General features: G+C 46.8%; 1 protein-coding gene and 1 non-coding gene across 3 annotated transcripts in view; both read left to right on the forward strand.

The window, feature by feature from the left end:
• The window catches only part of KCND3 (potassium voltage-gated channel subfamily D member 3), a 277,145-nt gene that overhangs the window by 45,346 nt on the left and 207,483 nt on the right, over positions 1-24,316 (forward strand). The gene's annotated exons all lie outside the window — the stretch shown is intronic.
• On the forward strand, positions 14,150-14,220 carry TRNAR-UCU (transfer RNA arginine (anticodon UCU)). Its single transcript has one exon. It is a non-coding gene; the product is annotated as a tRNA-Arg (tRNA).

Below are 24,316 nucleotides of genomic sequence, written 5' to 3' on the forward strand. Positions count from 1 at the left end.
AAAGCGAAAGAATAAAAAGAAAATTCTTCTGTAATTGTTCCGCAAACAAAACAAGCATATTCCTACCTCCATGCCTTTCTTTCGGTTTCCTCTCCCCTTCCCTCCCCTCTCCTCTTTCTCTTCCTTATCTTTTCTAAGACTGTGTATTTATCATTCCAAGTCCAGCCCAGGGCCCCTGCCTCTAGGACCTGCATTTTCCTGGCTCTCCTTTTTTCTGGGAGCTCCTCGGAGTGTCCTCAGTGCCACTGTATCCAGTCCCTGAGTGCTCTGTTTCCTGCACAGTAGTTACCCCTGCATTTCGGTCGAGTTTTTGAATTTTCAGAACATTTTCACCCACGATGTCTCATCTGAGTGCCCCAATGGCCATGCACAGTAGGCAGGACATGTCATATTATCTCCATTTTACAGAAGGAAAACTGAGGCACAGGCCCAGTTTTACCCAATTGGTGAGTGACAGAGTTAGAACTGTTACCAGGTTTTCTACTTCCAGACAAAAGTGTTTTTATTTCTATGATGTTAGACTTTGAACATATGATACACCAACTCTTCAGCCAGACAGTAAGCTCCTTGGGGATGAAGGCCACATGTTACACTTGTACATCTCCACAGTTCTAGGCAGCCAGAATGAGACCTACAAACGCTTATTGTATTTTTCTGGAATTTTTTGGAATATGGCACTAAAACCAAACCAAACCCATTGCTGTCGAGTCAATTTCAACTCATAGCGACCCTATGTCAAACCCTTCTTAGGAGTCCCTGGGTGGTGCAAATGATTAACACGCTTGGGTACTGACTGAAAGGTTGGAGGTTCAAGTCCACTCAGAGGCCCCTTGGAAGAAAGGCTTGGCAATCTACTTCTGACAAATTAGCCACTTAAAACCCTGTGGAGCACAGTTCTACTCTGACACACATGGGTTGTCATGAGTCAGAGTCGACTCAGAGGCAACTGGTTTGGTTTTTTTGATCTACTATCTTTTATTCTCCATTTCTACTTGCACTCTCTTCTCTTCACTCTTCCTCCTCCTCCTCCTCTCACCTGCCAGGATCCCTTTCCCTTCTCACTTGTTCCTCCCTCATCTATTCCCACTTTCTCCACCCTTCCTTTGTCCCTCGCTCTTACATGTTTCACAGACTACCACTCACAGCTGTGATAGGGGGACCTTGGCCAGCCCTTGGCTGGTCCCCAGGGGACAGCAGGTCTGTTTGCTGAGGAGGGGGAAGCAAAAGGACTCTGGTCACAGACTTTCAGCTAATAGGTCTGAGGGCTTACGCTTCTCTGGGGAAATGCCCTGTGTACCTGGGATAGAAACTGTTTCCAACCCTGGGGATAAAAAAAAGTAGAACAAGGCAGAGTAGCCCTACAGGCTGTGGGGAGGAGAAGAAATAAACCCTGCCCTTAGGTGTGGCCAGAGTCCCTATCACCTCCCTGGCCCCTCCCAGGTCTGCTGCCTCCCTGGGCCTTGGGAGCTTGGTGCTCTGTCCTTGTGAATCACAAGCTCTGTGGGGAGTGATCTATTTGCTGCTAAGCACTCGTCTGTGGATGCTTTTCCAGGAGCTGGAGCCATTTACAGATGGGAATGGCTCTCATCTCTAGCAGGGGAGCCCCATGCCCAGCACCAGCCTGATGCCTTGAAATAGATCTCTCTATAGAGGCAGACAGGCGAGCGGCATGGGCCATACACGTGGCAGCACACAGTCAAAACCCGTTTGTCCAGTGGGCATGGTGGGGTGGCCTCCCCAGAGTGGGCAGTAAGGGCTTGCCTTGGTCATCCTTGTACCCAGGGCACATAAGAAGCTCATGGGATATTTACAAAAGGGATGAGTGGTAGGTGAACAGGGTTCCTTGGAGGTCAACCCATTGCCTTCTGCCCTTCCTCACTTCTCCCTGCCTGCTTACCCTAGCCTTCTAACACACATAGTCTCTGTTGGAGAAGTGTCATTGTGTCCAAGACAAGGGTTACAAAGCAAAACAAAGTAATACAAACAAGCATAAAAACTAACAAAATAATGATTATCTCAGCCCAGGATTTCACTGTCCCTCTACAATTTTTAGACAGCTGGTCTACCATTATATGTCATTCATTAGCCATTAGGAGAATGCCTGGAGTTCCTAAAAACCTCAGCACCCTCCTTGGAAGCCCCAGACAGATGAAGGAAAGCCGCTACACGAATTCCCTTCTCCCATTAGCTCTTCTGAGAACCCTATTGTCGTGACCTATTGCCTCAAGAAAACATGATGTCGTGGCTGAAAACTGGGATTTAAATCCTGGTCTCACTGACTGTTGTTGTTAGGTGCCATTGAGTTGGTTCCAAATCATAGCAACCTTATGTACAACAGAACGAAACACTGCCCAGTCCTGCGCCATCCTCATGATCATTGTTATGCTCGAGCCCATTGTTACAGCCACTATGTCAGTCCATCTCATTGAGGGTCTTCCTCTTTTTTGCTGACCCTCTACTTTACCAAGAATGATGTCCTTCTCCAGTGACTGGTCCCTCCTGATAACACGTCCAAAGTATGTGAGGCATAGTCTTGCCATCTTCCCTTCTAAGGAGCATTCTGGCTGTACTTCTTCCAGGATGGATTTGTTCGTTCTTCTGACAGTCCATGGTATATTCAATATTCTTCGCCAACACCATAATTCAAAGGCATCAGTTCTTCTTCGGTCTTCCTTATTCACTGGCCAGCTTTCGCATACATAGGAGGCGATTGAAGACAGCATAGCTTAGGTTAGGTGCACCTTTAGTCCTTAAAGTGACGTCTTTACTTTTCAACACTTTAAAGAGGTTTTTTGCAGCAGATTTGTCCAGTGCAATATGTCATTTGATTTCTCGACTGCTGCTTCCATGGGTATTGATTGTGGATCCAAGTAAAATGAAATCCTTGACAACTTCAATCTTTTCTCTGTTTATTATGATGTTGCTTATTAGTCCAGTTGTGAAGATTTGTGTTTTCTTTATGTTGAGGTGTAATCCATACTGAAGGTTGTAGTCTTTGATCTTCATCAGTAAGTGCTTTAAGTCCTCTTCACTTTCAGCAAGCAAGGTTGTGTCTTCCTCCAATTCTGATGCGATTATCTATTATGTGCCAAACAGTGGACTGGGTGCTTTACACGCATTAGCACGTTTAATCCTCACAATACCAAGTGAATAGTATTATCCCCTTTTCTTAGATGAGGAAACTGAGGCTTGTCCTAGGTCACAGGGCTAGTATGCGAAGTGGTGGAGCCCAGTCCCTCCAATGCTAAAGCCCAACTCCTTGCACCACTCTGCACAGGAAGGAGAGAAGCCCCAGGGCCAGAGCGCCAAGGTCCTTGGTGCCAGCATCTGTCATCACAGGAAGATGATTTCCATTTTTTTTTTTTTCTTCAAACCTGGCCCCAGTTTTTTTTTTATTGTGTAAATTTATATGTAACAAATCATTTGCCTTTTCAGCATTTTTCACATGTACAATTCAGTGACATTAGTTATGTTTATCGTGTTGTTCAACCATTAACATTATGTGTTTCCAAACTTTCCCATCACCCTTAACAGAAGCTCAGTGCCCCCTAAACAGTGAGTCTTCCTTTTCCCCTCCCTCGCTACCACCCACGCTGGTAACCACTAATAAATTTTGGTCACTGTACACTTGCGTATCTAGATATTTCATATAAGTGGGATTATACAATATTTGTCCCCTTGTGACTGACTTATTTCACTCAGCGTAATGTTTTTGAGGGTCATCCATGTTGTACCATGTATCAGGAAGGAGGGTGATTTCTTAGGAAACATTGTTCTAGTTCCTCACCACTGGTCATGCCCCAGGACCTCATCCAAGCTTCTCTCCCAGCAGAACAACCAGATGCTGGGTGACTCTTGAGCAGAAGCTGAGGCAAGATCCCTGGAACCTCAGTTCTGAGAGTGTGAGGAAGGCACAGGTTGAGACCTGGCTAAGGCCTGGATTAATCATTTCCATACACATGGCTGCCCTAGAGCAGCTGGCCAAGCTCCTCTTTCCACCTGGGCTCTAATTCCAACTTCATGATTTCCCTTCTGTGACCTTGGTGTTAACCTTCTCTGAGCCTCAGTTACCTCATCTGTGGAATGACTGCAGTAATAGGGCCTGCTTCACAGAATGATTGAGGATTAAAGGGAGTAGATCATATATGTCAATCTCTTAATACATTTTCTAGAACCAGCAGCACCCATTAGTGGTAGATAACTATAGAAGGGTCCTGGGCTATGCCTTGACTTTAAAGGCTGAACTATGTATCCTAAAAATCCAGTGTGAATCTGTCTTCCATGAATTTCAGCAGAAACCTCTCCAGTGCCCCCTGAACCACACAAGGCGGCCACATGTGGTTCTGCCAGTGGTGCCTTGCACAGGGGCACTGAGATAGGGGTGAGTGGGGACTGGAACCCATCCTGCTGTCTGCCCACCAAACCATCTGCCCTGGTGGTGGGGCACCTTGTTTGGTTTGCACAGAGAGGCCAGCAGTGACTCTACCAGTGTGCCGTTGCCTGTGTCCTGTCATGCTGCCTTGCGCTCAGTGTTTGGCAGTGGTTCAGGACTTAGCTGTCCCCGCCTGACATCCTTCTTCCTTCCTTCCTCCCTCCCTCCCTCCCTCCCTTCCACAAATACCTCTCAAGGAGCTGCTGTGTGCCAGGCGCCGTGCTGGCACTTGAGAATATGAGCGGCAACCCTGCCATCACAGAGCTCAGGTCGAGTGGCAGAGGCAGGCACACAGGCAGCTGACAGCACAGGGCCCAGGTGGCACTGGTGCACGAGCTCTCTGTAACTGCATGGCTCACCCTGGACCTCCTGTAAAGGTAATGGCTGAAATGCCCGTATTTGTTTTCACTTCCCTCCCCTTGGTGTGTAATCACCTCCGGGGAATGTTCAAGAAGGAGCATTTACTGAGTTCCTTGTATGTGCCAGGCACCACAGGGGACACACAAAGACCAATGAGCCACACGTCGCAGCAGCAGAGGAGCAAGGAGGCCACACGTGAGCAGATGCATTACAGGCGGCCCCATGTGCTCTCACGGAGGCCGCTGGGAGACAGAAGGGCCAGACAGAGTGCTGAGGGAGGCAGGCTGAGCCTCACCCTGTGCCCAGGACAGGGCCAGCTGGGCTCCATCCTGCAGAGGGCCTGTTGCGTGAACAGACAGAAGGAGTCTCAGCCCCTCGGGAAGGGCCTCCTCAGGGCCCTACTAAGCTGCTCTCCCACTGCTGCAATCAAGGGCTCTATTTGGCTTTTTCGTTGCGTCCTAACCTCTCATTAATTGGGAGTGGAATGACAATGGCAGGTCTTTAGCTGAGCGGTGCAGGCAATGTGCTGCAGTCGCAGGCTCTGAGCAGGGATTGCATGGCCTTCATCCCACTCCTCCTACTCCCCTGGCCCCAACTTGGCCTAGGGGCCTGTGGCCAGGTCTCTCAGGTGGGCCTCCACTAGGGACAGAGGGACCGAGGCCTCCCTCCACCTCCCCTATGATCTACCCCCTGCCTGCAGAGGCAGCCCCTTTGACTGGGTCTTTAATGTATTTTTTTCTCCTCCTCTTCTGTATTTACATAATAATGAGTCTAATAAATAGTTGTCGGGAAGATGGATGGGGGCCCTTCGTTTTTGTTTTCCTGACAGATTTAGTCCTTTATGAAACTCACCAAAGCAGCGACTTTTCTACAGCTAATGAAAGGTAATCACTGTGAGGCCCTGGTTGGGTTTAGCTCAGAGTAATTGGAAAGAACATGAAACCTGGAATCAGAGTTTGTGGATTTGGGGCCTGACCATGCCACTCCTGGGCTGGGTAAACTCCCTGAGCCTCAGTTTCTTCCCTGCAAAATGGGTGAATAATGCCTGCCCTGCCCGCTTCATAGGACAGAAAGTGCTTTGTAAACTGTGAGTGCAGGGAAGGCACCTGGAGGGCCCCCTCCTCTCATGAGCAGGCAACAAGCCTTGTGAATATAATCCCTCTCCTGGGAGGAAGAGGGGAACGGCCATCACAGCCCTTGAGTCAACATTGAGAGCTGCGTTCCAGCCTTAGCTCTGTCCCTTCCTGTCTTACTGTGTGACACTGGGCAAGTTACACCCCCTCTCTGGGCCTCAGCCCCCTCGCCTGTGAAATAAGAAGATTCCATTAGCCAGTGTTGAGGTTTCCTCGGCATTAACCACCTCTAGTCAGATGGGTGGGGAAAGGTGAAACAGAGTTCTTTGTACCTGGGGAGCTGTTGGGGCTGTACCTGTGGGTTAGGTGAGACTGGGTATGGTGCTGTCCCGTGGAGAAAGAGCTGAGTGGAACAGGTGGGGGCCTGGGCACCTCTGCCCTGTTTGCAGCCTGGAGCTATGGGCCAGGATTCAGTCAAGGTACTCTGGCTGCATCTGATCTCACTTTGGGATGTAGCTTTTTCACTACCCCCTCCTCTGACACAGTGGCCTCCTCTCCAGCCAGCTGAAGTATGCCCTTGTCACTCCCCATGCCCAACACTCATTTCCACTTCCAGCTCTCCCTTCCTGTGTCCGCCTTCTTCCCGACAGTCAGTGCCCTTCCCTGCTCAAAGCTCTCGTCCTCCAGAAGTCTTCCTCCCTGGGTCCCTCCCCCTTTCTTCTCTGGCACAGCAGACTCAGTTTGCCCTAGGCTTCTGCATGGTTTTAGCTTAGTTTCTTCACCCAGGTGAGAGGCCGAGGAGTACCTGTGCCTAAGAACATCAACTTTTGCATCAGAAAGAAGGCAGTAAAGTCCCAGTTCTACTACTTCCTAGCTGAGCAACCTTGAGCAAGTCATTTAAATGGGGCCAGGGCTTCTGTTTCCTCATCTGTAAAATGAAAATGTTGTAGTTCTTTCCCTATTTAAAGTTGAAGCTCCACCCAGCACTCTCTAACCCCATTTTCTGATTTATTTTTCTCCATAGCATGCATCACCCTCTGTCTTAGTTTGGATTCCCCTGAAAACAGAGCTTGAGACCAAAGACTTGGGTGCCAGCAGCATGTTGGGGAGGTGATTCCAGGCCTAGGAGTGGAAGGAAGGAGTGAAGTGAGTAAGACAGGCAGGGGAGGAATGCCAGCTATGGTGTGGCAGAGAGCTGAGTATCGTTGAGGGCAGCAGGAGCTTGAATGCACAGGGACCCTCTGAGGAACTGTGTAGAGCATGCCTCAAAATTGTTGCCCCAAAGGACACGGAAACCAGTTGCTGTTGAGTCAGCCCAACTCCCAGTGACTCAAATTCATGGTGACCCAGCTGAGCTCCACAGGGTTTTCAGTGGCTGATTTTTCAGAAGTAGATCTTTAGGCCTGTCTTCCGAGGAGGCTGTGGGTAGACTTGAACCTCCATCCTTTCAGTTAGCAGCCAAGTGCATTAATCATTTGCACCAGAGACTCCAAAAGACACAGAGACTGGTGCATTTATCCCTTGACTCCTGTCTCCCATTAGTCATGCCTCTATGTGTGCTGAGCAGTTTCCTGACCTTTGGAGAAAGCCCTGGGGAAGCAAAGCAGAGCCACAGGAGTTCACCTGCTCAGTGTGGACTCTGCATCACACAGCACTGCCCATCACAGCTCTGCTGAAATGAGGCGGATGTGGGGATGTGGCGTGGCGCCCCACAGCTTCAGCCACACCATTTGATTCACTGCTAGATGGGTTTTTCTTTTTTAATTTTATTGAGTTTTAGGTGAAAGTTCATAGCACAAATTAGTTTTTCATCCAAAAATTTTATACACAAATTGTTTGTGACATTAGTTGCAATTCCTGCAACATGTCAGTACTCTCCCCGTTCCCACCCTGGGTTCTCAGAGTCCATTTGTCCAGGTTTCCTGTCCTTCCTGCCTTCTTGTCTTTGCTTTTGGGCAGGTGTTGCCCACTTGGTCTCATCTACTTGATTGAACTAAGAAACACGTTCCTTACATGTGTTGTTTTTTGTTTTATGGGCCTATCTGATCTTTGGCTGAAAGGTGGACTTCAGGAGTGCCTTCAGTTGAATTAGCAGGGTGTTCAGGGACCATAGTCCCCCAGTCTCTGTCAAACCAGTAAATCTGCTCTTTTTTTTGTGAATTTGAATTTTGTTCTGCATTTTTCTCCCACGCTGCCCATGACCCTCTATCTACGTGGTTTTCTTATTTATTTTGTTTGTGATCTCTCTTCCTCCCTCCAGCTCCACACAAAATGTAATCTCCTCAAGGACAGAAATTTTTATCTGTTATTCACTATAGGGCCCAGTAATGTGCCTGCTACATAGTAGACACCCAGTAAATATTTGTTTGAATAAATGAATGAATGAGCAGATTGAAAGAAATAATGCACATATAATTCTTAGCACAGGGCATAACTCAGAGTAAGTACCCAATAAGCACTCGCTATTTCAATGATAAAATTATGAGGATGTGGCTTGTGCCCCCTGTGGTCCAGGTGGGTAGAGGGCAGAGGCATTTTTCTCCCATTCTTCCAAGTCCCCAGGGCAGAATGAAGTGACAAATGCAGAGACCTCTGTAAAGCAGCAGCTCATCCAAGGTGACCTGATCATTATTGGCAGGAGGTCAAGGCCTACGTGCAGCTGGCCCTTCGTTCACGTGGCCCCTGATGGGCTGACTATGGGGCCTCTTGTGTCCTGCCCCAGGGAACACTTGTCCTTGCTAATTGTGTATCAAAGGGAAGCCGCTTCCTATGTCAAAGGCAATTTCTGTTCTTCTGTCAGACATTCAATGGTTGTATTCCAGTTGCAGGGGGACAAGGTGCCTAGAGGTGCCCCTTCCTGGAGCTAGGGTTGCGGGGTCCCCCCTGGCCAGCTCCCTGCGGCTCCGGGCTATCGGAGCAGACCTGCCCCTGGCAGCCTGTCATCTGCCGGGGATTACGATGCCATTTGTTCTAATTCTTGTTGACATTTCATTTCACACGCTACTAAATGAACCTCTCCAGAAGGGATGGAAGAGAACTTTGCTTAAGCGGGAAAGGAAAAGTAATGTGTACTCTGGGGTAAAACAAGGCCTTGATTTATTTCTGTGATAAAAACCTGAGTACTTGATCTGGAGCTACGCTCCTCAGCCCCAGGGAGCTGAGCAGAGCATTTAGGGGTTTGGGCTGGAGATTCTCCAGATTGTATTTTAACCAGTTACTGTCAAGTCGACTTCGGCTCATGGCAAACCCATGTGTGTCCGAGTAGAGCTAAATTCTAAAGGTGGGTGGACTCGAACCTTTTGGTTACAAGCCAAGCGTGTTAACCATTTGTACCACCCAGGGACTTCAGATTGTATTATACTGAGGACCTGTTCAACCCACTACATGTAGAGGCAGCTCCGGCAGGACTGGGCAGAAGGAGGGGATCCTAGAAGACGGTCCTAACAGACAGGAGGCACCGGACTTGTGCCCCTCCTCCCCACACTGAGACTTCTTGGTTTGTCTGGTGAGACACAGAGTGACACCCAGCCAGGTGGGCGTTGGATGGTTATTGAGGAGGAGCATGTTTCAGGTTTAATGACAGAGGTTGGCCAACAGCCCCACTCTGAGCCTGTTCTTTGTAACCCTGAAATGGCGTCAGCTACTCTTCTTCCTATGTTTGGTCAGCAAAACACAAGGGATGAGATGGATTGACACAATAGCCTCACCAGTGGACTCAGACATACCAAGGACCATGAAGATGGTGCAGGACCAGGCAACATTTTGTTCTGTTGTACATATGGTCACCATGAGTCGGAGCCAACTCAATGGCAACTAACAACAAGCTGCTCTTCTGAAATACGTTTGTGAGAGAGGGATACCCTTCCTTCCTCCTTCCCTTTGAGCCATTTTTTTTTTTTTTTTGAGCACCTACTTTGTGCCAGGCTTGGTTCTAAAAGTTGAGAACAGCAGTAATCAAGGCAAACATAGTCCCTGCTCTCACAGGACTTAGAGAGATATGAAGCATTTAGTAACAAGAGTTAAAACATTTGATTGTACATTGGAAACACCAGGGGAGCGGGTTGTAAAAAATACCAGTACCTGGGTCTCAACCCTCAAGAGGTTCTAATTTAACTGGTGAGGGGTGAAGTTGACCCTCAGCAATGTTCACATCTCCCTATGTGCAGCCAAGTCTGAGAACAATTGAGTGACAATGTGGTAAATGCTATGAAGGAGGATTCGAAGCTGCTTTGAGAGAATAAAATTGTGGATTGTGACCTTGTCTTTGGGCTGGGAGGGGTCAAATTAGGCTTCCTGGAAGAAATGATGTTTGGCCTGAGATCGAGAACAGAACTTTGCAAATTTTACTGGATCCACTATGAATGCCCTGGTAATCTTGCTAAAATGCAGATTCTGGTTCTGGAGGTCTGGGTGGGGCCTGAGGTTCTGCATTTCTAACAAGCTCTCTGGTGATGCTAATTCCGGCTGGTCTAGGAACCACACTTTGAGTAGCCAGGATCTACTTCCATTGTTAGGAATTATCTCAGCAGTTGGGAGATAGGTGCTACATGAGGCCTGCAGGGGCCTGGGGTTGCCCCGCCCTCAGACTTTGGGCTCCCCAGGGCTGAGATGGACCATCTTCCTCCCACGGCACAGCACTTCTGACCTGCCCTAGCCTGGGCTTCCTTCACTCTGGAACATGGTTCAGAGCCCTCTGTGCTCCAGCTGCCTGACGGATTCCCCACCCGTCTTGCTTCTCTCATTTCCGGGTGTTCATCACTCCTTCACCTGGAACGCTGTCCACTCTGTGACATCATGTGGTGGTTAGAAACACAGGCTCTGGAGCCAGATGGTCTGGGTTTATCTGCCAGCTCAGTCATTACCAGTAGTGTGGTCTCAAGCACGTTACTTAACCTCCCTTTGCCTCAATTTCTTTATCTGTAAAATAGGGGAATAATAGAGTTTTCTTTCAGAATATTTAAATATTACAATACCTGTAAAATACTTAGCACAGTCCCTGGTATATACTGAGTCCTCAGTAAATGTTGGGTATTATTTTTAGCTATTATTATCCTCTTCTTTCCTTTCCCCTTACCTAACAAACACATACATACACACACACACCCTTCTCTTCTCTTGCCCAGACACCTGTTCATGCTGCTTTGGAAACCTACTGTGGGAGCTTCCCTGACTCCATCCTGTGTGCCTCTGTGGCTTACACTGCATTGAGTCTACTTGACTCTTGTTAGCTTAAGTCAGCTCACATCCCTCCTCTCCTCGGAGCCCAGTGGCATCTCGTCTCACTTCTGTAAAAGCCAAAGTCCTTCCCCTGGCCTGGAATGCTCCCATCCCTCTGTGAGGTCACTGCCTACCCCTCTCTCCCTTACTCACTGTGCTTTGCCCCAGTGGCCTCCTGGTGTTGTTCCGGTGCACTAAGCATGCTTCTGCCCCGGGGCCTTTGCAGCTTCTGATTCCTCTCCCTGGACCACTCTTCCCCCAGACAATGCTCACTTCTTTCAGATTTCTGCTCAAATGTCCACGTATGAAAGAGGTCTTCTTTTACTACCCTAGACAGAATTCGCCTCTCCACCATCACTCTTGTCTCTGTCCTCTCCCCTGCACTAATCTTCTTCGTAGTGTTCTTCACTATCTGACCTATCTCTTTCTTACTGATTACTAAGCTCTCCAATTCTCCAAGAATACAGAGACTTAACTGATACGTTTACTGTTACATCCTGGCTCCTGGTCTCGCATATCAAGCCAAAAACCCAAACCCATTGCCGTCGAGTTGATTCTGACTCACAGCCACCCTATAGGACAGAGTAGAACTGCCCCATAGAGTTTCCAAGGAGCGGCTGGTAGATTCAAACTGCCGACCTTTTGGTTAGCAGCCTGAGCTCTTAACCACTTTGCCACCCGGGCTCCTTGGTTAGCTTAGAAGGTGCTTAATAAATATTTGTTAAATAAATGGGTAAGGTAGGTTCCACATTCTTACGTGAATTAGGATAGTGTCTGCATGAACAGACATTTAATACATGTTGAATGAATGAATGGTGGTGGTGAATTCTACATTCAGCCCAACGCAAATGACTTACTTTCCCTAGTCCTGGATGTCCTTGTCTGTAAAATGAAGGACTAGGTTTCGTGATTTCCAAGGCTCCTTCCATCCCTAAGAGAGTGATTGTGTGTTTTTATGAGACTCGAATCAGTGGGAAGACTCCTATGGCTTGAATAAAGTGGCGTTGGGGGGAAAGTGAGCTGAATGTTGGGAAGATAGATTAGGGTCAGACTAAAGGGGGCTTTGAATATTAGGCTTTGGATGTCAGCTTCATTCCAAAGGCAATGAGGAGCCACTGAAGGTTGTTGAGTAGGAGAGTGGCATGATCGATGCTGCACTTTAGAAAGACCAACTCGGCAGTGGAGTGCAGGCTGGGTGGAGGTAGGGTAATTCCTCTAGACCTCTCTCGCACCCTCTGTCTCTGGCTTCTCTGCTCCTCCTCTCCTCTGTGCATTTAGGCCCGCCCAGGGCATGGAATGAGGCTGCCTGGCCCGTATCTAGGCTGGGAGTTGGACCCCAGGTAGAGAATCCTTTCCTCTTCTCTTTGACCATTCCCATGAATCAGGACCAAGCAGCCAGGAAGCCCTGCCCGTTGTTGCTCAGATGGCTGCACTGTCAGCCCCCTCTTATGCCTCCAGGGCACAGACTTGTTATAATGAGGGAGAACAGTTCTGAACAGGATGAGCACCGGTGTAGAACAGCTAGCCAGCCTGTCCAGGAAGTCTGCTTGAATTCCATCTAAACAGCAGACTTCCTTTTCATCTTCCTGGTAAAACCATCCATCTTTGTCAGCCAGGCCTCCACCAACTCCCCCTGGGAGTCTGGTGACCCCAGGTGAGCCCTCTGCCAAACATCCTCAGCACCTCTTCTCTTTCCATCCTGGTGCTTACAGTTCCAACAAGAATTGTATGATTATTCACGTGATTTTCACTGTCTCCCGCACTAGGCTTTCTTGTTCAGTGACACGTCTCCAGTGCCTAGCGCAGTTCCTGGTACACATGCATCACTCAATAAACGTTTGTTGAATGAATGAATGATTATTACAACTCATCTCGGGCTGGGGACAAGACTGAAGACAGGGAGACCAATTGGAACTCTTGATTAACTGTGCTAACCGTTCAGCAGAGGGCTCTAATCTAATCAGGGTGGGACATAGAGAAGCTCTCCTTGAGTAGGTGGCATGAAAGCAGACCCTGAAGGGTTAACAGGACTGAGTGGTGGCCACTTGGTGGCCCCCTGCTGCCTACAGAGTGAAGTCAAGTTTCTTGGTGAGGTGGCCATGGCCACCACTTGTCACTCCAGCCTCAGCTCTTGCCTGCCCCAACCCTGTCTACCCTCCGTTTCTTGGTGCCCAACACCTTTGCTTTTGCTGTTCCCTCTGCCTAGAATACCATTCCCACCCTCCCTCCCTCCCTGCCAGCCACCATACTCATCCTTTAAAACTTAGACCCCTCCTCCAGGAAGCCTACCTGGTCCTCAGGCTCAGCATTGTGATCACACCTACATTATCATGTTTTTATTTGTTCCTGGGTCTACATCTTTCACTGGACCTTTCTTCCTCCCTGTGGCCCCTCTGCTCACCGTGGTGCCAGCATATAGCAGGAACTTGAGAAATATTTATTAAGCTGAACAAGCTGAACTGAGAAATGTGGTCACCAGTCACGTCACTCAGGTTCCCAGCCCTAGACTGAAAGCTCACCAAGAGCACAGCCATTCTTCAGACGTAGGCTCTTCCCGTCCTCTTTACTGAAATACAAGCCATAGAGGGGCCATCTGTGTATGTATGTGTGTCTGTGAGTGTGTGCCTGCGTGTAATCAGCAAATACACAGAAACTCCAAAAAGCACAATTTATCAGAATACGGTATCTCCATGTTTTCAGCATGAATTATACAGAGCAGTCCTGTGCTGTGCATTTTGCTATTTTTATAAGCCAGTCTTGTGGAGTTTATTTTCCTTGAGCACATTTGTTGGGATAATTACAGAGGGGGCATGTGTGTGTATAGATAATTGAAAAGAGGATTGGGGGTGCTCTCTGCCAAGGGCAGAAGCACTGTTCTCTCTGTGGATTTGAATGAGGTTGGGATTCCAGGAGGATGCTCTCGTGCTCTCTAAATCTTCAGCTAGGCATGTCACACCCTTGGCCCCTCTTCGACACATCTGAATGAGGAAAGTTTGCCCATCAATTTGCAGCAAAGAGGCAGTTCTGCTCTTGTGCCAAAACAAGAAGAGCTAATGCCTGTAAGGGGGTATGGGTGGTTCAGTGGCAGAGTTCTTGCCTTCTATGCAAGGTACCCAGGTTCGATTCCTGGCCAATGCACCTCATGTGCAACTATCACCTGTCCATCAGTGGAGGCTTGTGTGTTGCTATGAGACTAGACAGATTTCAGTGAAGCTTCCAGACTAAGACAGACTAGGAAGAAAGGCCAGGTAATCTACTTCTGAAAATCAGTCAGTGAAAGCCCTATGGCTCACAACTGTCCAATCTGCAACTCATCATAGGGATGGTGCAGGACTGGGCAGCATTTTGTGCCATGTGCATGGGGTCACTATGAGTTAGGGGCTGTCTTGACAGAAGCTAACAACAACAGCAACAATGCCTGTAAAGGAACTTAGCACAGTGCCTGGCACACTTACGTGTTTGGTAAATGTTAGAGGCTGTCACCGTTGCCATCATTGTCATTGTGATTGTTGCCATTTTAATTATTACTTCATATTTCATTATTATGATCATCGATTGTATCACAAACACCTCTGCTCATTGTACCCACTATACTCAAGATATGCATCTCCCAGGGGAAAAGGACATGTTTGCCTCCCACTGAACAATTACAACCAAGTAAGGACAAGATATTAAAATGATTCCATTTATGTAGATAATCTCACTACATAAATGAGTAAAAGCAGGCAATTCAATTATTGGGAGGAAGGGAAGAAGGTGGTTGCATAGATAATCCAAAAGCCATGGGTGCACTGTAGCTTCTAGCTGATTCGAAAGCTCTTTGCAGTCAAGCCAGAGAGCACAAGGTGGGTCGAGTTAGACCACTTGATAAGGTTTTGGTTGATATAGTCCATTGCTGTCAAGGTGATTCCGACTCATAGCAACCCTATGTGACAGAGTAGAACTGACCCAAGGGTTTCCAATGCTGAACTGCCCCAAGGGTTTCCAAGGCTGTAATCTTTACAGAAGCAGACTGCTACATCTTTCTCCCACGGAGTGGCTGGTGGGTTCGAACTGCTCACCTTTTGGTTAGCAGCCAAGCATGTAACCACTTTGCCGCTAGGACTCCTTAGAGTATCAGAGGGACTTTGCTATAAGGTGGTTGAATGTATAATGGCTCCAGTCTGAAGTCAAGAAGAGGTGACATTTGTCAGCTAATTTACCCAGGTAAATTAACATTAATAATCATAATAGTTATTGAGTGTGAACCATGTGCCAAGCATTAATTTAAGCACTCTATGTGTATTAACTCATTTAATAATCATAGCAGTCCTGTAAACTAGGTACTATTAGTATGCCCGTTTTATAGATGAGGAAATAGAGGTATTGCAAGTTGAATCACTTGCCCAGGTTCACCCATCTGGTAAGCAACCAAACCAGGGTACAGATCCAGATTCTTAGAGCCTGTGCATACAACCACCACATTTTCTGTGCCTCTGTCTACATTGTCTACACAGGGACAGTGGTGTCCACGCACAGGCACAGGTGTATACACACACATATTCACTCACACACTCACACACTCACTTGGTAGCAGGTTTACGTTCCTTATTCTTTCTAAGAATGATCTTGTAGTTGCTACAGTTGGCATTTCCAGAATGCACACAAATCTGGCTGGGTGGTGGTCTGGGATTAATACAAATTCCCTGTGGGTGCTTCAGCCAATTGCATTCATCTGGGCTGACTTGGCTTCTCTGCCTGGGGCTGAGGCTCCTTGTGTGGCCAACATCCCCTAGCTCTGGTTTTCCCGACCCTGATGCTCATTGCCTGCTCTGATCCCCTTGCAGGCCAGGGCTTTAAGGAACATGGTACATGTGCTGGTGCTGAGCCCCATCCTGATCAGGGCAGAGATGGAGCGGACATAGGGGCTGGGAGGAGTGGAGAGATGTGGGAGTTGGCTCATTTGCAGGCCTTGCAGCTGAAGCCTCCACCCCCCCAGGGAGAGCTAATCCAGAAAAATAGCCGTCTCTCCCCTGCTCCTCGAATCACCTCCAAAATGTCCTCCCACCCCAGCAGTGGCTGGGAAACACTGGTTACTTGGAAAGATGGTTGTGATTATGGTACACTCTCCCCAGGACAAAAGATGATGCTCACCTGGGAAAGCTGAGCATGCTGGGGCCCAGAGCGTTGAAGTGTGTTCTCACAGCAGGCCAGCCCGGGCTGACTCTCTGGATCCCACTGGGGGGCGGGGGTGGTGTGTGGAGTAGAGGGTGTGAGGGGAAGACTGAGGAACTCCCAGCCTGCTCTCCTCCCACCCCAGGCCCTGCCTGGCCTGTCCACACCAGCCAGCTCTGGGACCAACCCAGGCAGCCTTGACCTCTCCTCAGAACCTGGATTCCCTCCTCGCTAAACCCTTTTGCTCTGATATTGCCAACTCTCCATTGCCACGGGAGGATATTCCATAGCCTGTTAAAGCCAGGGCTTTGAACCGGTTCAGTCCATTTGAACCCCTGCTGAGAATTTGCATTTCTAACAAGTTCCCAGGAAGTTATACATAACAATCACCTGGGGATCTTGGTAAACTGTAGATTCTGATTCAGAATATCTGGGGATCGAAATGTAAATTCTCAGCAGGGAACTTGTTAGAAATGCAAATTCTCAGCAGGGTTATGAAGCCCTGGTTTAAGCCCAACCAGCTCCCCACGCATTCAGGGATATGTGGGCTCAGAGAAGAAAAATTCGTCTTAGTAGCTGCCTTTCAGAAGTATATACCCAAGAGGGTAGCTCTGCCTCTAAAAAAATCATAAAATGCATCGTAAATGTCAGAGCCAAAAAGAAAGGAATTGGATGATCTATACCCCTCCAGTGATATGGATAAATGAGAGTTAACTGCATTTTTCAGGACTAGGGCTCCTTAGCCGTGTGTGTTCAGGGCAGCTGTCCCTTGTCATATGAAGAAAAGAGCAACGTGAAAGCCCCCCAACCTCGTTATTACCAACAGCGCCTGTCTCCTCTCTCAAGTGAACCACTGAACAACTTTGACAGATCACTTGTCCTTCTGTGACTCAGTTTCCTCATCTATAATAAGGAATAACCCTTTAGGATTGTTGTGAAGTTAAATAAAATTAAATGGCTGTGAAGTGTCTAACATGCAATCAGAACTCACCAGATCTTAACCCCTTCCCTTTCTGATGGAGCCCTGGTGGCGCACTGGTTAAGAGTTCGGACTGCTAACCAAAAGATCGGCAGTTCAGATCCACCAACCAGCTCCTTGGAAACCCTATGAGGCTGTCCTACTCTGTCCTATAGGTCACTGTGAGTTGGAATTGACTCCACGGCAACAGGTTTGGCTTAGGTTTGGTTCCTTGAACACTAGAGAGCCTCTGAGAGCAGGGGAGGAAAATGAGGGAGAAGAGCTCGGTAATATACTTCCTGGATTCACAATTAATGGTTGTCTGTTAACATGTTGACTTGTTTCAGTATCCCTTCTGGGAAATGCAGTTAGCATAATCCCCATTCTACAGATGGGGCAGACACAGGCCTAAGTCGGAAAAATGCAGTCAACACTCTACCCTCCCGGCACAGGGCCAAGCTAAGGGGTGTCGGTAGCTGGACTGGCCTTGACTTTCTCCAGAACATTCACCTGTGCCTTCTTTTTTAAAAAAGGAAAGGAAAGAGAGAGAATGAGTTTCCCAGCTGTCCCAGGCCAATTAGAACAGAGAATTTGGATGACAACCCAGGTGGTCCTAGTTCCTTACTATGACAGGAGGGTCTGGTTCTAGTTACAGCTCTGCTGCTGCCTTCTCCTTGAGGCCCACCAGGTGGGAGGCAGGGGCTCAAGGAGCTCTACCAGCTTGATGTGCCACATGGCTTTGCCTTCCTTCAGGCTTGGTTCCTCACACAGGCGGTGGGCCTCTCCCTGTCCCTCGGATATGACATTTCCCATGGGTACAGCCTGAGTCTCTGCTGGAAATGTGCCAGCAGTGGTGCAGGTAAGTTCAGCTCAGGAAGTTCCTATCAGGAAGTTTACGTGGAGCCTTAGGGGGAAGTGTCCCTGTCACCCTGATTCCTACCCACCCCCCTTTTCAAGCTAATATTCACTGAGTGCATTCTAATTGACTGTACAAACCTCAAATGCCTCATGCAGTGATTGGCACATAGTAGGCACTCTATAAATGTTTCTTGTTGAATGGAGCTGCCTGGAACGGAAGGCTACTCTTTGCTCTAGGTGAATTCTAAGGTCTTTTTCAATACTATGATCCTATGATCCATGAAGGCCCACTGTGTACATCTAATAATAATTAGGGCAGCAGCTGACCTTGGTCAAGCATATACTGTGAGATAGCGACTCTGCTGAGTATACTACATTGTTCATTTTATTTAACCTTTACATAAATCCTATAAGGTATGTACTATAAGGAATGTACCCATGTGTCTCATTCCTCCATTCTACAAAGGAGGAAACGGGCTTAAAGAGAACAAGCAACTTACTATAGTACACAACTAGCATGTGGCAAAGTCAGGAGTTGGACCCAAGTGTGGGTAACTAACTACACCGTGTGGTCTTCCTGGAGCCCAGGGTTAGGACTAGGGTGGGCAGTGTTTGCTACGTTGTTTACCAATCCTGGAGTCCAGACCCCAACCCAGGTATGTAAATGAGCAGTGTTCCGGCCCTCTGAACATCGCTGTCCATTTGGGAAATAGGAACTAGAAATGAAGAATGTTGAGCTGGGCTTACAGACCACAACTCTAAGCCCCCGCCTCCCACCTCCCAATTTTACAGGTGAGGAGATGGCAGCCTAAAGATAACAAAGTGACTTACCCAGAGCCACACAGGGAGAAGTGGGGCTGCCATGGCAACCCTAATCTGCCAAGCCCCTGCACCCCCTTTCACAGGGCCTTTGGGAGGGTAGGGAGCAAGCTGTAAGCTAGTGGAATGGATACAGGAGGAATTCCATCAACACACAGTGGTTTAGTGCCTCTTCATGTAGCAGTGTCTCAGACGGGAGAGGTCAGGGAGAGTTTTTAGAGTACTTGGCAGTTTGACAGATCAGACACTTTAATCCGTATTACTTAAACGCTTGTATGCCATGATTTATAAACAAGTGTAAATTAATACAGCACAGACTCCAGAGGGAAGTGTGAAGGGAATGGCTAGTAAAAGAGTCTCTGTAGAGTTCTGTGGGTTTAATTGTGGAAGGCTTCCTGGAGGAGGACGACAAAAACCAGGATCAGGGAAAGTACATCTGCTTTGAAAGGTGAACCCTTGGTCTGCCTGCCTCCCTTCCAACATGCATGCTGCTCTTGACTTGGTTCTTCTTCCTGGGGTGCCTCTCCAGCCCCCTGCCTTTAGAGTCCTGTCCCCAGAGAAGTATCTCTCAGAAGTCTTATGAAACACTGCTGTAATTCGCTGTATGCTCTTCTGTCAGAATCTAAGGCTCCCTGAGGTTCCTATCAGGAAATTCATGTGGAAGCTTAGGGAAAAGCTTTCCTCTGGACCCTGACTCCTACCCTGACCGCCCTTTTTAAAGTAACATTCACTGAGTACATACTAAGTGACTGGCTCTGTGCTGAGCAGTGGTTGTGCCTCAAATGCCTCACGCAGTGACTGGCACATAGTAGCCTACTATAAATATTTGTTGATGAATGAAAGCTATGCAGCTAATAAATGGCTGGTCCAAGATTGGAATCCAGCTCTTGGAGACTCCAGAACAGAACTGAGCACAGTCCAGACCATCACACCCTATCACACTGCATTATTTTTAAAAATCTCTGGGACACCAGTTTGCAGTCTTTTAGCCTGAAATGCCATTTCTGGTGGGGACTTCTAGCAGGGCCAGCTTTCGGGTGGATGAGTCATTTCAGAACCAAGAGACCAAGCCCTGGGCACAAGGGAAGAGGGTAGAGCAGGTCAGGGGTTGATCCTTGTGGTAGGAAGAATAATGCCCCTCTCCAAAGATGTGCATGTCCTAATCCTCAGCACCTGTGAATATGTTACCTTACGTGGCAGAGGGGAATTAAGGCTAAAGATGGAATTTAGGTTGCTAATCAGTTAACCTTAAGAAAGGGAAATTAGAGGCGGGGCCAAGATGGTGCAGTAGTCAGCCGCTTCCTGTGGTCCCTCTTACAACAAAGACCCAAAAAAACAATTGAATCGATTATATATTGCAGTCTAGGAGCCCTGAACATCAAAAGCAAAGCTGAGGAACTGGACTGAGTGGCAACGGGAGGAAGAGACGGTTAGGAAGCAGCAAAGACTTGCCAGACCTGACCCTGCGAGGGGCCAGCACCCTGCAGGCCAGATAGGCTGGCATGCGTGGTGAGGCAAGCAGTGGCGCTCGGGGGGCACTTTCCACCTCAGGAGAGACCGAGTGGGCAGAGAGTCTACTCATGCCTCCAGAACCAGTGAAAAGTGGGGCTCAGTCGGCAAAAGATAAGTACATGAGTCTGACCTACCACATGGATCAAAAAACACCCCCTTGGGGAAAAACCTCTCTCCCATTTACCTGCCCCCTCCTCAGTCTGCACTGGGGTCAGGCCGGCTTCAGCGATTGCCGAGTCCCCTAGGCCGGAAGTGAGACCCATCATATGCCCGGAGCCATTCTCCTGGCCTTGGAGGGGGAACAAATTAACAAACAAGAAAAATAATCTGCCAGCTCCCCTAAGCTGGGAAATCAGGGCAAGCACAGCTCCTTTGCCCAGGCATAGGCATAAGACGTCCTTGGACTTTGGATGCCTTTCACCCCTGCATGGACCTGCGTGGGCCCATTTCAAGAGCATAGGCCCTCATTACCACAGTGCAGCAGAGTATATGCCTGAGGCCTAGCTTCACCTGTATCAGCAATATGGTGAAGTGGCGGGTTCGTGACATTCGACATTGCTCTGCCCATTGAGCAGGATCCTCACCTGCCCGCGTCAGGGGCCTGATGAATGGTGGCTTCACCCACGCCACCTAGCCACACACGAAATGGGGTCCACCCACGTCACCTAGCCACACATGAAATGCCTCCCAATCCTTACAGCCAACAGCAATGGGTATTCATAGTCAGGCTGCAAAACCCACCGACCTACGCGCTCTAGGGAACAGGGACACACTTTCCTCCCAGACACTCAGAGGCAGCCGTCAGCCCCCTGTCTTGCTCAGCTCGTGACCCCCTACTGCGCCAGATACCTGTGCCTACAACAATCACCCCTGCCTGTCTAGGACTGTAGGTGAGAGCCTGCAGCACACACTTGGTGATGAACTACCTGGACACCTCAGCTGAATCCATACAAGAAAAACTAAACAGATTCCTGGGCTCACATACCTAGTTACAGATCTAACCACCTGGTGACAGGACATTAGAGCTACAAAGACACCAATTATCAAACTAGCTCACACGAGCAGCCTATTTGGGCATATCAAAACAAAACAAAACAAGAAGGTGGGACACAGTAAGCAAACATGAAATAAATAAATATAATAACTTATTGATGGCTCAGAGACAACAGTCAATATCAAATCATATAAAGAGGCAGACCATGATGGCTTCAGCAAGCTCAAAACAAAGAATCAAGAAATTTTCTGGAGGAAGAGAATTTCTGGGGATTACCAGAGGTAGAATACAAAAGATTAATATACAGAACTCTTCAAGAGATCAGGAAGGAGATCATTCAAAATGCAGAACAAGCCAAGGGTCATACAAACAAAGCAACAGAGGAACTTAAGAAGATTAGAGAAGACCAGAATGACAAATTTAACAGGCTGCAAGAATCCATAGAGAGACAGCAATCAGAAATCCAGAAGATTAACAATAAAATTTCAGAATTAGACAACTCAGTAGAAACTCACAGGAGCAGAATTGAGGCAATGGAAGTCAAAATTAGTCAGATTGAAGATAAAGCACTTGACACCAACTTATTTGATGAGAAATTAGATAAAAGAATTTTTGAAAAGTGAAGAAACCCCAAGAATTATGTGGAACTCTGTCAAGAGGAATAACCTACGAGTGATTGGAGTACCAGAACGGGGGGATAACAGAAAATACAGGAGAATTGTCGAAGATTTGTTGGCAGAAAACTTCCCTGATATCATGAAAGATGACAAGATATCTATCCAAGATGCTCGTCGAACCCCACATAAGGTAGATCTTGAAAGAAAGTCACCAAGACATATTATAAGCAAACTTGCCAAAACCGAAGATAAAGAATTTTAAGAGCAGCTAGGGATAAACAAAAAGTCATCTACAAAGGTGAGTCAATAAGACTAGGCTTGGACTACTCAGCAGAAACCACGTTGGCAAGAAGGCAATGGAATGACATATATAAAGTCTTCAAGGGAAAAAATTGCCAGCCAAGAATTACATATCCAGCAAAACTGTCTCTCAAATATGATAATGAAATTAGGGCATTTCCAGATAAACAAAAGTTTAGGGAATTTGCAAAAACCAAACCAAAATTACAAGAAATACTAAAGGGAGTCCTCCAGTTAGAAAATCAATAACATCAGATAACAACCCAAGGCTAGAACACAGGACAGAGCAACCAGATATAAACCCAGATAGGGAGTCACAAAAATAAATCACAGCTAAAACACTGAAAATAGGAAAACATGAATGTCAATATATAAAAGATGACATTAAAACAAAAAAGAGGGACTAGAAAATGTAGTCATAGATCTTTCATACGGAGAGGAAGTCAAGGTGATATAAAGAAATAAAAGAGTGCTGTAAACTTAGAAAACTAGGGTTAAATATTAAGGTAACCACAAAGAAAACTAACAATCCTACACATCAAAATAAAAAAAAAGAAAACTATAAAGACTCAGCAAATACAAAATCAGCAACAATGAAAAAGATGAAAAGAAAATACATAAAGAGAAAGACGACTCAGCACAGAAAATTAAGTGGAACAAAGAAACTGTCAATAACACACACACACAAAAAAAAGACGTCAAAATGACAGCACTAAACTCATACCTATCAATAATTACGCTGAATGTAAATGGACTAAAGGCACCAGTAAAGAGACAGAGTGGCAGAATGGATTAAAAAAACATGATCTGTCTATATGCTGCCTACAGGAGACTCACCTTAGACTTAAAGACACAAACAAACTAAAACTCAAAGGATGGAAAAATGTATATCAAGCAAGCAACACAAAAAAAGAGCAGGAGTAGCAATTTTAATATCTGACAAAATAGACTTTAAAGTAAAATCCACCACAAAGGATAAGGAAGAACACTATATAATGATTAAAAGGTCAATACATCAGGAGGACATAACCATAATAAATATTTGCACACCCAACAACAGGGCTCCAAAGTACATAAAACAAACTCTTAACAGCATTGAAAAGAGAGATAGACACCTCCGCAATAATAGTGGGACACTTCAACACACCACTTTTGGTGAAGGACAAAACATCCAGAAAGAAGCCCAGGAAAGACACAGAAGATCTAAATGCCAGTCAACCAACTTGATCTCATAGACATATATTGAACACTCCACCCAACAGCAGCCAAGTATACTTTCTTTTCTAATGCATATGGAACATTCTCCAGAATAGACCACATATTAGGCCATAAAGCAAGCCTTAGCAGAATCCGAAGCCTTGAAATATTACAAAGCATCTTTTCTGACCATAAAGCCATAAAAATAGAAATCAATAACAGAAAAAGCAAGGAAAAAAATCAAACACTTGGAAGCTGAGCCTTGCTCAAAAACTACTGGGTTATAGAAGAAATTAAGGATGGAATAAAGAAATTCACAGAATCAAATGAGAATGAAAACATATCCTAGCAGAACCTTTGGGACACAGCAAAAGCAGTGCTTAGAGGTCAGTTTATAGTAATAAATGCACACAACCAAAAAGAAAAAAGGGCCAAAATCAAAACATTAACCCTACAACTCAAACAAGTAGAAAGAGAGCAGCCAAAGAAGCCTTCGGGCACCAGAAGAAAGGAAATAATAAGAATTAGAGCAAAAATAAATGAAATAGAGAATAGAAAAACAACTGAAAGAGTTAACAAAACTGAAAGCTGGTTCTTTGAAAAAAATCAACAAAATTGATAAATCATTGGCCAAACTGACAAAAAAAAAAAAAAAAACAGGAGAGGAAGAAAATAACCTGAATAAGAAATGAGATGGGTGATATCACAACAGCCCCAACTGAAATTAAAAGAATCATAATAGAATACTATGAAAAATTGTACTCTAACAAATTTGAAAACCTAGAATAAATAGACAAATTTCTAGAAACTCACTACCTACCTAAA

The sequence above is a fragment of the Trichechus manatus genome, unplaced genomic scaffold, assembly GCF_000243295.1.
Source record: "Trichechus manatus latirostris isolate Lorelei unplaced genomic scaffold, TriManLat1.0 scaffold00073, whole genome shotgun sequence".
NCBI lineage: Eukaryota > Metazoa > Chordata > Mammalia > Sirenia > Trichechidae > Trichechus > Trichechus manatus.